The sequence below is a fragment of the Panthera pardus genome, unplaced genomic scaffold, assembly GCF_024362965.1.
Source record: "Panthera pardus isolate Hobbes unplaced genomic scaffold, ASM2436296v1 HiC_scaffold_17, whole genome shotgun sequence".
Lineage (NCBI taxonomy): Eukaryota > Metazoa > Chordata > Mammalia > Carnivora > Felidae > Panthera > Panthera pardus.
In genome coordinates, this window is record NW_026526732.1 from 113,076,257 (window position 1) to 113,089,448 (window position 13,192).

Below are 13,192 nucleotides of genomic sequence, written 5' to 3' on the forward strand. Positions count from 1 at the left end.
CCTCCCTAATAAATGTGCTGGCAACTACTAATTACATAAAATCATGTCAAGCTAAGCTGTGGACATACATACCTCTGAACAAATACATAAAGGCTTTATATAGCCTATGCAGGAAAACATAATGGGTAGCTATAATATAATAGCTACCATTTATTGGAGTCTTTATCATATAAAAGACATACTGCTAAACATTTATAAGCATAAATTTCATTTCATTTCTCTAGTCATCCTAAGAGACAAGACCATTACTATTCCTGTTTTAAACATGAATAAAACAAGATTCAGAGTGGTTAAATGCCTTGCCCAAAGTTGGAGAACCTGTAAGGGATAAAATGGGGACTTGAGCTTGCTTCCAGAGACCATTTCCACCTGGCTGTGCTGTTCCCAACATCCCTCACCATGCAAAGCCAGGGATTTGGGATGGTGGTTCAACATCCTGACCACCCGCAACCGGACCCTGACTATGCCACCTTTTGTGTGTCTCTTACACAATGACTGCTTCCTGAACACTGACATTCCAGACTGACAACTCATGTTTAACAGAGCTAGACAAACCAGCAACTATGGACACAGGCCACTGCCCCCAGATTCCCTCAGTGTCCTCAGCCCTACAAAGAAGACAGGAATCAGGGCTCCTGGGTGGCTCAGTCGGTTAAGCGTCTGACTTCAGCTCAGGTCATGATCTCACACCTTGTGGGTTCGAGCCCCACGTTGGGCTCTGTGCTGAAGCTCAGAGCCTGGAACCTGCTTTGGATTCTGTCTCTCTCTCTCTCCCTCTCTCTCTCTGCACTCCCACCCCATTTGTGCTCTCTCTCTCCCTCTCTCTCAAAAATAAATGAACACGAAAAAAAAAAATTCAAAGGAGACAGGAATGTGTTGGGATTGTGTGGAGATTCAGGCCATCTTTACTTTTTATCTACCTTATAAATCCCTTAGTTACTCTTCCCGAAAGTCCAGCTGTCTATGCTTTTTCACAGAATTATTCCAATAATCTCATGTCTAAACATCAAATGGTAATGTGGAAAACCATATGGATAAACTTCCAAGCAGTCACAGGAATAATTGGAAACAGTTAAGCCAGTGACTGTTTATCTTTTTAAAAATACACATTTCTGAGAATATGATACTTTAAATACGTTACTCAAAAATTGAAAGTAATTTCTACAATGAAACTGTGTGTTGATTCTGTAACATAAATTGCGTTAAGTTTTTGGACCTTAAGGGCACAGAGTAACTTATGAAGTGTGGATATGCTTTTGGTGGACTCTGCTTATGATGTTCAAAATCTTTCTTTAATTCTGGACAATGCCATGTAGGTTTCTCAAAAGCTCATTGTTTTATCTGAGAATAATGAGACTGGTAATTGTGTTTAAGATAAAATATATAAATAAACATATTATTAACAAGTTAATAATAACTCTATTATTAAGAGCTGCTAAATTCTAGATACAGCCAGTTTTTCATTATTAACTTGTTATAAGGTCAATGCCATCGAGTCAACATACTTCATTTTATTCACAGGCATGACCTGTGTTATTTGATCTGAAGGATGTAACCTTTCGCTTCCTTTAGACTCAACTTTGAAGTCAGCCAACTAATCCAAATTTACTCAGTAAAAACTCGTTGGATAATGTTTTTAGTTTTGATAGTATAAATATACTTTCTGCTTACAGTATCAATTAGTCACCAGTGGGAGGGACTTATATTAACATTATTTTGTAGGAATCCACTCAAATCACTTTCATGCTCTTTCTAATTTTAACCAGGACATGCAAAACCATTTAGGGCAAACCAAGCTGTATTGAGTTAAAATGCTAAGACTTGAGCACAAAAGTAACGATTTTTGTTTGGTCATTATTGCTCATGAATCTCATACACTCGGCAGCCTTTTAAGGAATTGGTGATACTGTCTTTCTGCGTGCTTGTCGTACCCGGAAATACACACTGCACATGTTGGATGGTGCAAAACACAAAAATGATGACATTCTATAGTTTCCTGAAAACTGTTCTTGGTTTTATGGATTTGTGTTTCACTATAAAATGTTTTTATTTATTTTCAAGACACAGAGAGAGAGAGAGAGAGCAAGCGGAGGAGGGCCAGGGGCTGGACAGGAGGTCCAACGTGGGCTCTGTGCCGACAGCAGAGAGCCTTATGTGGGGCTCAAACTGACGAACTGTGAGATCATGACCTGAGGTGAAGTCAGACACTCAACTGACTGAGCCACCCGGGCGCCCCAAGACATCCGGCTTCTAAAAGAAGATTTTGAAGACACATGAAGGCAATATCTATGGCTCTGTTATGTTCTACAAAACACCAACCCAATGCCAGAAGCAAATTCTACACTTTACAAAATTAAGCAAGAATGGACTTTCCACCAAAACGTAGTTTTTCTTAATCATTGTGTATTATTTTGCTAGGTTTTGAAATTCTATTCTATTTCTCATAGAATACCTATTTTCCAAAAAGAAGGCTCAAAGGTGAGATGAATAAGTGATCAGCATGGTGTTTTTTATGCACACCACAAGGTATACCCCATACATGATACACCTGCCACGTATGGAAGAAGGGCGAGCTATGACATCAGCAATGACAGAGTGCCACCAAGAAGGAAGTCGTCATTTTGTAGGCTCAGCTGTGGAGTATCCTCCAGAGTATCAAAAAGTCTAAGATGATACCACAGGCAGAAGTAGATCATACCCTCATACCCTAAAACTTAGGAAAAGCACAAGAATAGGGGGAAGAAATTATTTCCATTGGATTACTCTTTCTATCTCTATATGATTGAATGAGCATGGTATTCTTGCATGTATATGAACTAAGCTTCAATTTCTTCTATTCCGAAACTGAATATCCTGCCATAGAACCAAATAGAGCCAAATAATTCAGACTGGTACAAACAGGAAAGAGAATAACAAAGCTTTGGTAGATTAAACACTCCAAGTCCAGACTGATGCTTTTCTTCATGTACACACACACACACACACATTCCTGTGATATTGTTTCTTTCCTTTTAATCCATGCTAGATACCCATAACTCATGATGCACAGCAAGGGCTTCATCAATTACATTTCCTTTCAAACTGAAGCTAAATTTGTAAAGGGAAAAAGCTTGACAAGTTCACGGTGGGGTCCTATCTCCACTTTAAAATTGAAAGAATAATTAATAGCTAAACAACTATTGCAAAAGTTGTAAAGCCATTACGTGTACATAAGCATAAGCGTGTGTGTGTGTGTGTGTGTGTGTGTGTGTGTGAGTGTGTGTGTGTGTGTGTGTGTTAGTAATTGGGGATTGCTGGCCACATTAAAGGTCCATGTTCTCATAACAGGAGTTCTACCATCGAGCATCCTACTTCAAGGGTATTAAAAGACAAAACTCAATTCAAGACAAAAAAAAATAATCATTGACTTACCAACCTGGTAAGTCCTAAAGAAATCCTTCAAGAGAATTCCAATCATTGACTTACCAACCTGGTAAGTCCTAAAGACATTCTTCAGGAGAATTCCATGGAAATTTCCAAGGAAAGAGAATTTACAAAGAAAATGTTGTATTTTCTGGTGGAATCAAGGGACGTGGAAAACTGATTATAAATGCAAATATTTATGCCAAGGGAATCTTGTTACAGCAAGGGCCCACAATTGGAACTCTACTTTTGTTGGAGGAGCAGTGAGGTGTAACCGACACGGGTGCCAGCAGCCAGACTTGTCTGAGGAGACGGTGTGTCGGGTTCAGAGTGTGGACCAAGAGACAATGGAAACTCACTCCAGGAAACAGGTCAGCAAGAACCAAGCTTGTGGTCCAGATGAAGTACCAAGCTGAAGAGGGAGAAGCTGGTCCTAAGGCAACAAGATCCATACCCAAGATACCAGAGTAAATCTACCAGGAGCAGAAGAATGCTTTTGACCTCATGGAAGCCACTGACCTGGCTCATCCAACATACTGACCATATCATCTGGTCTTCCTTTGTGTGTGTGTGTGTGTGTGTGTGTGTGTGTGTGTGTGCGTTTCTTTGAGTTTTATGTACGAGGAGAAAAGGGTGCATGTCTGTGTGTGAATATGTGTATGTGTATGTGTATGTGACACACACACACATTTGCAACCGTGGTTAAAATAATAGCCAAAGGATCATAACTACAGAACCCTACAGGGCAAGGTCTGTGGTGCATTTTTGTTTGTTTTCTGTTTTGGGTGGTTTGTTGTTTTTTTGTTTTTTGTTTTTTGGTTTTTTTTTTTTGGTTTTTAATCTATTTCCTGCAACTAATGCATTTTACGTATGACAATGAATGTTTGTTTAATGAGTGAATGAGGAAGAACTTTTGTCTCCTCCGGCACACGGTATTTTGCAGTTGTATTTATCAGGGATGAACAACTGTACTTAAACACTTGATGCCCAAATAATAAAATTAAGAACGATATGTCATCAGGAAGTTGTCACTATCTCTTTAACCTTAAATCTGCTTTTTATCAAAACCTAAATAAATACCTCTGTGCACGCTACGCGGGGGAAGGGTGGAGTCCTGAGAGGGAGACATGAGAGAGGCTCGTGGGGTATCCTGCTGTTCCACATCCTGAGAGGCATGGCCACACACACGAGTGTGATTTGTCACACTGTACACCCAAGATCTGTGCACTTGACTGCAGGTACATTACGCCTCCAGCGACAACACGATGCAAGCCAAATAAAATGTGCCATGAGGCCAGGTAGGGGAAAAACCTGCTTTTATCGAAAGACTGTACTGCAGAAATAATTTGTCTCAGCTAAAGAGGACTGCCGAGGAAGGTGCCTGAACAGTCATCTGGGGCAGAAAAAGGCGTCTGGTCCTGAAGCATACGCTGCATTCTGCAGCAGCACCAAAATAATGAGCACAACATATACTAGTCAATTTGCAAAACAGAAACCAGTACATTTCTCGCAACTTCAGTGACGTGACGTGGGTCCATTACATTCCTACAAACTCACCCCGTTGGGGGGTACTCCAATGTCCTCTTCGCTGCCCGCAGGGGTGAACTGCCGGGAGACTATTCTACTGTGGCTGAGCACAGAAGGCCTACCCTAGCCGTTAGGAAGGCCGGGCCTCTGCAACCATCCATCAGCTACGGGCCATGTTGCCTGTTCATGTTTTGTTAGTGTGCTTCCCAAAGCACTGGACTGTCCCAGTGTGCTCTGGAGCCAGCATCTGGGGGACACCTAACACCGAACGCCAAGTCTGTGTGAGAGAAGCCAGCACAGCTCCTGAGACCCCGCAGGCCTGGGGCCAGAACCCGATTCGGCACCTTCCCCTGCCACACATAGGAATGGAAACCGATGTGTTTAGCATCCAAATGAGGCACAGAACACCAGCAGCAAAGAAAGTTGTCATTTTTTAGTTTACTTGTAAGGCACTATGAAAAAAAAAAATTAAATAAACAAATACAGATTATTTTTATAATGAATGCAATCTTCTTAGACTAATAGCCAGAGAAGGGCTATGATGGCTACATGTCTAAAAATCCCAAATGGCAAAACATAATTAAAGTTAAAACTGTTGAACAAATAAACCTGTTAAATACATAATATTACCAGGCAGAATAGCTTTGTGTTTATCACTTTGCCACTGTAATTACGTTCACTGCAACTCTTCATGCATATATTAATATCTCGCTAACATTATGGAAGCTAAAACATAAATTGCAGACCACTGAGTGTAGTTTCAAACAGAAAGAGCACGGTAAAAACCCTTGTTATTAAAAAAGAAAAATAAAAAGGACCTTTGGATTTAAGGTTACTACTAATTGCTTTCCTGAGAAGTAAAAGATTCTTCTAACTACATGGGTACTGGTCTCAAATGAAAAATCGTTATGTACCTCTACATGGGTGTCTGGTTAGCAAAGTCTTAAAATTAGGTGTCGCAGGTCTCCTTGAGCATGAAGCAAAAAAGAAATGGTTCAGTTTAACCTGAAGGAGAAAACACCAGGAAGTGAACCTAGGTTGTTATTCCCACGTAAATAGAAGACAAATATTTTTAAGTAATTTTAACTAATTTCCAAAGATTATGGGTAAACCATAATTGCATAGATGTGGGTTCAAGTGGGTGTGTTAGTTATTAGGAACCGGGAGAGGTCAGGAAATTAATTCCCCCGGGGTGAAACTCTGTCTCCAAAAATAAGCAAGAAGAGACTTTGAAATGATTTCTGAAGGCCTGACAAAATCAGTGCCAAAGGTTGCAGGGGGAAAAAGAAAAAAAGAAAGAAAAAACGATTACTTGCAATAAAGAGCAAAAGGAGGAGGGGGAGGGAGAGGGGGGTTTGCGAAGGAGAAGGAAGACCAGAGAGTCTATAAGTACAGAGCACATCAGGAACCTTTACTGCCTGGGTCCATAAAACACTGTTAATACCACCACCAAGTTAAAGAAACAGGGACTGAAAATTTTTAATAAAAATCACAAGCCTTTATTTTATTTATGTACGTATTTATTTTCATTTTCAAGAGAGCATGTGAGCAGGAGTCGGGGTGGGGGGGAGAGGGGCAGAGGATAAGAGAGAGAGACTCTCAAGAGGGCTCCACACTCAGCATGGAGCCCAACACAGGGCTTGATCCCACAACCCTGGGGATCATGACCTGAGGTGAAGTCAAGAGTCTGACACTCAACCGACTGAGCCACCCAGGTGCTCCTCCTTCAGTTTTTTAAAATAAATACCACGGAATGACAATCTCGGTTGCCATACCTTTTTGGTCCATCACATAGTGACTACAAAACTGCCCTGACACGTCCAATTTAATGGCCATCGTGCTTGTGGTTTTAGAGTGGCGTTCCATTTCCTCGCATTTGGATTTTAATCCCATCAATCATTCGAGTCAGACCCCTGAACACCTACCGATTCTTAGAACTCGAATTACTCCCATTTTGAGATGGATTAAAACTTAAATCATGCTGAAGGACATGGCCCAACCAGTTAATGTATATATATGGGGGTGGGAGGTTGCAAATCTGGATGATCTCAAAATGGAAACTATTGTATAGCGACTGGACCCCACGCCCCGCGTGTCTGCACACATCCACGGCACCGACTCGATCTCTCTTGAGACAGTCACCGTGAGCAGCGACAGATCGCTGTTTGCTCAAGCCCTGGACAAAGCCTGAGATTTTCCCTGTGACTGGAAAGGGCCCTGAGTGCCATTCTAGCCCCTTGCCGCCCCCCTGGTCTTCACCACTCCATTGTGCTGCAGCAATAAGGGGGCGGTTCACATTCCCAAATCCTTAAAGCTATTTTACCCCCGAGCTTCTGTACACATGGTCCCCTGTTGATGGAGGTAGGCTTGCTTGCTTCTTAAACTTGCCATCTTCGCCTGCATTTTTTGTCCCTTCACCCCTCCCGTGAAAGATCACCTCATCCAGGAAGTCTTTGATGATGATGACGAAGCCCGTACAGACATCTTCGTTGGGGTCTTCAACAGGTAATCTCTAGTCTGCTGTGTCTTCCATGGGATCACCAGCTATTTAAAGAAAGGGACCTGTGTTACTAAACTTCAAAGCCCCAGGACCTATCATAGTTCCCGAGGCATAGTTGCGATTCGCTCATTCAAGCAAGTTGAATGACTAAGAGAAATCAACAAAAGCCAAAATAGAGAGGAGGAGAAAGGAAGGACCAAATGAACAGCAGTGACATTTTTAACTTTCACACGGCTCTGTACTTGTGCTGGTCGGCTCATAGATAGCCCTGTAAAATATTTTTCCAAAATCTCTTATGACACATATTTCCCACTTGGTAGATGGACGTTCTTCTGCTTGTTATGAGGACACTGCAACTCAGAAAGATGTTAAAGACTTGCCTAAATGCAAGCAGATGGCTGATGGCAGGGTTGGAGCTACACCTTCTAAGACTCAGTCAGCTTCCTTCCACTTGGCTGCCATGTGTTATGTGCTGCAGCAGAGGTACATCAGGACGAAGGAAGGGGTGACAGGAAAGAAGCTTCCCCAGAACAACTCTTTGGACACAAAACCTTTCATGTAATAAATGTAGGGAGAAAACATCGCTTTGTGGTTTGAGCACATGCAACCTCAGAACAAAATTAGACATCCTTGCTAATTTCCTTGGAGGCCCAATTTTCAGGGAGGAGCAGGTAGAGATATAGAAGCCTTGGTTGGGGTACCAGGGTTCCACATAACAGCTCCAATAGAGCAGCACTGAGTGAGAGCCATAGCCAGCTGTGGGATCCCTGGGAGAACTGCAGGGTGTGGAACCTGGCAACAGAATGGGTATAACTTTATCAGCAAAGAATGAGTTCAGGCATGGAACAAAAATCCGGGCCAGATCACTTGGCTGCTGTCACAGGGAGGTCCTGTGAACTCAGGCTGTCATTGAAAAGACATGGTTTGAAGTCGTTCCAAGGCATTGGCATTGTCCGGTGAGCCATATCCACAGAGGTAAGGCTGGAAAGGCCTGTGAGATCATCTGGTGCAGAGAGCCTCAAGTATTTCCAATTATTCTTTAAGCATATGACCCAACCCCCCAGCTCTCTTTAAAATGGTGCTAAACTCTCAACAATAGCCAAATTATGGAAAGAGCCTAAATGTCCATCAACTGATGAATGGATAAAGAAATTGTGGTTTATATACACAATGGAATACTATGTGGCAATGAGAAAAAATGAAATATGGCCTTTTGTAGCAACGTGGATGGAACTGGAGAGTGTGATGCTAAGTGAAATAAGCCATACAGAGAAAGACAGATACCATATGGTTTCACTCTTATGTGGATCCTGAGAAACGTAACAGAAACCCATGGGGGAGGGGAAGGAAAAAAAAAAAAAAAGAGGTTAGAGTGGGAGAGAGCCAAAGCATAAGAGACTGTTAAAAACTGAGAACAAACTGAGGGTTGATGGGGGGTGGGAGGGAGGGCAGGGTGGGTGATGGGTATTGAGGAGGGCACCTTTTGGGATGAGCACTGGGTGTTGTATGGAAACCAATTCGACAGTAAATTTCATATATTAAAAACTAAAAAAATAAAAAAATAAAATAAATAAATAAATAAAATGGTGCTAAAACCCAGTGATTCGGTGACCATGTTTTTCTCTCCACAGGAAACCCCTTGGACAAAACTTCTGTTTCCCACTCGTTTTAGAGGAAATATCCAAGTGGGATATGGGGCCTCCTGATCCTGAAAGAGCTACTTAAACTCAAACAGTTCTATGGGATATGCACAGACGCCCAGCATTGACTTGGATGTAAGCACTGACTTTACAAGGCGACACTGTACCCATGTTTGTTCCCTAATGAACACAAGAAGTTTTGCTGGAGGAACCTGCATGAGAATGAGACTTCAGGAATCTACCTCCGATCTGCAGTTAACTGATACGACACTGGCCATCCTCTTTTATCAGTCTGGGCCCCCCAAATCTCATCCTTCAACCCACATATGACATTCTATAGCACTAGACTGTTGAGACTTTGATGTATATACAAGCCTGAGATATTTACTTAAAAGATCGCTCAGAGAGGCACTGGAGGGAACAGGTGGAATCAGACAACTGTGAGAAACAGAGCTCTCAGGGGACCAAAAACAAATCCTTGGAGACCCCTTATCATAATGAATGAACGAATGGGTGGATGGATGAATCAGAATTTTTCTGCTATTGCTGTGTTTAGGCCTGTAAACATTTTATCACCTGACTGTAAACCTCCCTTGAAATACAGTCAGCATCGATTCCAGCCAAGGATAGTGTCTTATCAGGCTGTTACATCCAATATTAACATCATCTTGGTATCTTTAGTGACATAGAAATATCACTCTTCAGAATATGAATTAGAAGTGTTTAAATTTTTTTTTAATTTTTAATTTTTTAAATTATAATGTATTGTCCAAATTGGCTAACATACACTCTGTGAAGTGTGCTCTTGGTTTTGGGGGTAGATTCCCATGGTTTACCGCTTCCATACAACACCCAATGCTCATCCTAACAGGTGCCCTCCTCAATGCCCATCACCCATTTTCCCCTCTCTCCCAACCCCCATCAACCCTCAGTTTGTCCTCTGTATTTAAGAGTCTCTTGTGGTTTGCCTCCCTCCCTCCCTGTTTGCAGCTATTTATTCCCCTTCCCTTCCCCCATGGTCTTCTGTTAAGTTTCTCAAGATCTACATATGAGTGAAAACATATGATATGTCTTTCCCTGACTTAAAGATTTAAAAATAGAACTATCCTGTGACCAGGCAATAGCACTACTAGGAATTTATCCAAAGGATACAGGAGTGCACATGTATCCCATATGCATAGGGGCACAGGTACCCCCATGTTTATAGCAGTGCTTTCAACGATAGCCAAATTATGGGAAGAGCCCAAATGTCCATCAACTGATGAATGGATAAAGAAATTGGGGTTTATATACACAATGGAATACTACTTGGCGATGAGAAAGAATGAAATCAAGCCATTTGCAGCAATGTGGATGGAACTGGAAGGCATTATGCTAAGTGAAGTAAGTCAGGCAGAGAAATGTTTAAATTATGGGGCACCTGGGTGGCTCAGTCGGTTCAGTGTCTGAGTCTTGATTTCAGCTCAGGTCACGATCTAATGGTTTGTGAGATCAAGCCCTACATGAAGCTCTGTGCTGGCAGTGCAGAGCCTGCTTGGGATTCTCTCTCTCCCTCTCTCTCTGCCCCTCCCCTGCTCTCTCTCTCTCTCTGCCTGTCCCTGGCTCTCTCTCTCTCTCTCTCTCTGAAAGTAAACTTTAAAAAAATGCTTAAATTCTCTTATCCCTTAATCTTTTTTTTTCTAATTGAGATTCATTAAATTAAATCCATGTTGTTTTGTCCTGCTACATAGCCACAATACCCAAAGAGCTGAAGAAATTTCTTACTTGCTTGTTTCCAAGGTCCCAATGCTAAACCCTGGCAAAATGCTGTTAGCTATTTGGAGACTGTATGCTAGACAAATCTTGCAAATAAATGAATAAATAATATATGAATGCCCTGGGTCCTTCGTTCACCAGATTTATACAGCACAAAACTGATAGGGAAGACTGACAGCAACTTTAAAATATGTAAATACCTAAATTAGACAATTCAGGCACAAAAATATATTGTAGCTTGGTACTTACATAAATTTATGTTTTATGCATTTCTGTTGTATAAGTTAATATATTTCTTGGTTTCTACATGCTCGTATCTCCAACAATACCTTGTCTTTAAAGTATTGCACAAAATATCAAGAAAGCATTAATCTATAAAGTTTAACTACTGTGTTTGTTTTTATCAACCACCCCAAAGCAGAGTTTCTCTTCATAATGAGGCATTTCCTAACAGCTTGACAGAGTATTTTTAAATCAGCATTGACAAGCTTACTCTGAGCCTAACCATTCCCGAATGCATGTGTGTCTATCTCCATACACACTGTGGACACCACTGTGAGCTCTGGGTGGAACGCTTTAAATTTCCTCTTGTTCAATATCAATGGCCTGAGCTGCTGAAAATTTTTCTTAAGCTCTCAAAACAGAGTTAGTGTTGATTTCTGGGGTTGGCACGATCTATTTTCTCGCTTAATGCGAAGGAACAAATCTTTGTTTAGCTCCAAAATGGATGATTTTCCAGCCACATTGTTGCATTTGGAAAGAGAGTTCTGGAAATCATTGCTTGCTGTATTTGTAACTTGCTTTGTATTTTTAAGACATTATTATTATTATTATTATTATTATTATTATTATTATTATTCAGTGCAGCTTTAGAATTAAAATGTGGATAGTCACTCCTGCTTTTCCCAAGATAAATATAAAAATTTCTCCCTTGGTCACCGAACCAGTTTTTCCTTTATGCGGGCAATCAACCAAGGGTCAGGTTTACAATGGTGGGGCAAGCGTTCGACTAATGAAAACCATGGAACTTTCTAGTCGCTTAGGTTTGAGGAGTTTGTGCAATTGTTCCAAGACCTATTGGCTCTAATTTCCCCGGCCCTCTCTTTCTGCCTCCTTTTCGATAGCAAGAGATGATCTGTTTCAATTTTTTTAACTTCTCTGGAAATCATAGAGGTGATACCATTGGCTTTTCTCTGCCCTCAAAAAAAGTCCAAGTTGAAAGTACTTCGCTGCATATTTTTGGGATACAAAGCATTAGGTACCGGTATTTTCTAGCAAGAGTTGGTCTAACTTATAGGTTGAACGACATTTCTTTGGATGGCTTATGAATTTTCATTTGCTTCTCACTGTATCTGATGATCATTCAGTTTCCTCCTCTTTTCCTTTATCTGCAGTGTCCCTTCTACACCTGCTGGACTACATCCCTGCCCCACATCTCTTTAGGCGAGCTGGGGATTTAGGTAGTCAGTGTAAAATATGGGAGATTTCTCTCATCTAAAATTGTTATTTACATGTATTATGTTAGAGTCAGTCCTGCAGTGACCTCTGCAGAGGACAATTCACCAGTCTGTGCAAGAGCAAGTAAAATCAGAGCCACTGCATGAAATGAGGAAGTGTATAAAGAAATGCGCAAACAGAGAAAATGGAAGGAATCCAACGGTAAATGTGCCAACACTGAAATGCATAAACAGTTACCACAGGTGAAGAGCACTGAAGCAGAAATGGCTTTGTTTTTGTAACTGTGTTTCAGATTTAATTGAATCAAAATAACATATAGGATAGATTCCTTGCCCGGGGCTCACAATTTCAATTCATCACCCTGGTGATGGGGGCCGAGGATGGAAAAGAGGAGGGAGACACAAAGGCCCAAACAAACAGGGTCCAAAGGTGGGGGAGGGGACATTGGAGGCAGTCATTGAGGGGGGTTCACACGGAATATTCCATTCGTACCTTCTCCATTCAGGTGGGCTTTTACAATTCCTATCATCCAATGAGATCTGTTGGCTTTTCCCTTTAGCCTCACACTCTGTGTTCCGCTTTACTTGTAGCTTACTGAGTGTGCATTCTGTGTTGATTAATTATGTTTATGGACGAGGCTGTGAAGGCCTGTCAGAATTCCACTTAGGTTGCTTGTCATGGGCTCATCAACACCTGGCAGGTCTGTTCTTCTATCCTCTGGTGTGATCCAGGCAGATCTTTGATGCAGAGGGACAGGCTCCATGTCAATAACCAGGACCCAAGGTAAACCCAGGGGTGTCATTGTGGTGTGATTTGTAGATAGCGGGGTATGGGAAAGGAGAACGTCAATTAAGTCCAATACAAGTGTGCTGTGTGTACGTATTCCTAGTGCAGGTTATAATTCCCAGGG

At 41.5% G+C, this 13,192-nt stretch overlaps 1 long non-coding RNA gene across 2 annotated transcripts in view; it reads right to left on the reverse strand.

Moving 5' to 3' along the window:
- The window catches only part of LOC109252706 (uncharacterized), a 413,372-nt gene that overhangs the window by 71,085 nt on the left and 329,095 nt on the right, over positions 1 to 13,192 (reverse strand). For both annotated transcript variants that reach the window (XR_008423024.1, XR_008423025.1), the window contains one exon: positions 5,844 to 5,934. This is a non-coding gene — a long non-coding RNA (uncharacterized LOC109252706). The remainder of the gene's footprint in view (positions 1 to 5,843; positions 5,935 to 13,192) is intronic.